The following is a 1,637-nucleotide window of genomic DNA, read 5'->3' on the forward strand; positions in this document are numbered from 1 at the left end:
GGGGGGGCTTTCACAGTCCAGAAATGAAGGCACCAAATAAACGTGGACACAAATTTTGCAGTTGCTGGATGGGGGTGGAGGGGCAGCATATCTTCTGAATTGCTTTTTGCAGTTTAGAACCCCAAATTCTACCTAAATCCTATCAGGTCACTTTGCTTACCAATCTGAATCTGGCATGGTGGGTTGAGTAGTTCTGTACAAAGCTGCCTTACTACCAAACCACCTTTACGTGAGATTTCTCTCTCTAAAAGAATGCTTTCCCTGTTGTTCCGAAGCAGCACCACACTATCAACTCATAGCCAATTCATCAGCTATTAACTCCAGGTTTATCCATAGTGCCTTCTGCTATGTAAATATCCATCCATCATTTCATAACTGTACTACTTATTTGCCCTAGACATATCACTTTGCATCTGAGTCAAATCCGTATTGTGCAGATAATCTTATTTCTAAAGTACACAGCTTATTACTTTAAGCAGCTGCTGCATTTAATACAAGATTTTTCAATGAACTAGAAAAATTTCAGTTTCAGCCTATGCAGAAGATGATCTGTTTAAATGAAACAAATTTAGACAAAAGTTCAAACAGGATTCCAGAGTGTTTAATTCCCATTTACTCTCTCATGACAGAGACCCTGATTTCTATACTCTTTAATATTTGCTTCCAGGAAAATAATTTCAATTGCTTAAAGAATTATCATCCAAGAAATCCAAGATATTTTACTGCAGTTAGAAGGTATAAATTTGTTCTAGAGATGAATGTCTGCCACGGTTTTATCTATTTTGGGGTAGCCTTAGAGATGACTCCAAAGAATCACAAGATTGAGGAAATCTAACACAGCCTGTTGTCTTAGCCCAAAGTACACTGAATATACTATTAAACTAGTGACCAAGAAGTTGTACAAAGTACAGAAAAGAAAACAGCACTCCCCAAATCTTCTGGGAAAGCCTGTGATAAAGATTTCATAGACATTAGGGCTGGAAGGGACCTCAGAAGATCACTGAGTCCAGCCCCCTGCCCAAAGGGCAGGAAGTCAGCTGGGGTCATAGGATCCCAGCAACATAAGCATCCAATTTGCTCTTCAAGGTGTTCAATGTAGATGCTTGAACCACCTCCAATGGCAGGCTGTTCCAGACATTGGGGTCTCGGACAGTAAAGAAATTCTTCCTTATGTCCAGCCTGAAACGGTCTTGCAGTAGTTTATAATCATTTGACCTCGTCATCCCTTGGGGTGCTCTGGTGAACAAATGCTCCCCCAGATACTGGTGGTCACCCCTGATAAACTTATAGGTGGGCCATCAGATCACACCTGAGCCTGTACTTTTCCAGGCTAAAGAGCCCCATGGCTTTCAGCCTGTTGTCGTAAGGTCTGTTTTCCTGACCTCCGATCATGCGCGTGGCTCTTCTCTGGACTCTCTCAAGCTTCTCCACATCCTTTTTGAATTGTGGAGCCCAAAAATGAATGCAGTACTCCAGCTGCGGCCTCACCAAGGCTGAGTACAAGGGGAGAATGACATCCCAGGATTTGCCTGAGAAGCATCTATGGATGCGTTTTGGTCGCTTTAGTAGCCGCAGCATCGCATTGCGGGCTCATGTTCATCTTGTGGTCAATGATGACCCCCAAGTCTCTTTCTTCC

General features: G+C 42.8%; 1 protein-coding gene across 1 annotated transcript in view; it reads left to right on the forward strand.

The window, feature by feature from the left end:
- The window catches only part of KY (kyphoscoliosis peptidase), a 43,118-nt gene that overhangs the window by 35,555 nt on the left and 5,926 nt on the right, over window positions 1-1,637 (forward strand). The gene's annotated exons all lie outside the window — the stretch shown is intronic.

This window comes from Gavialis gangeticus, unplaced genomic scaffold (assembly GCF_001723915.1).
Source record: "Gavialis gangeticus isolate Ggan-Ray unplaced genomic scaffold, GavGan_comp1, whole genome shotgun sequence".
Taxonomy (NCBI): Eukaryota; Metazoa; Chordata; order Crocodylia; family Gavialidae; genus Gavialis; species Gavialis gangeticus.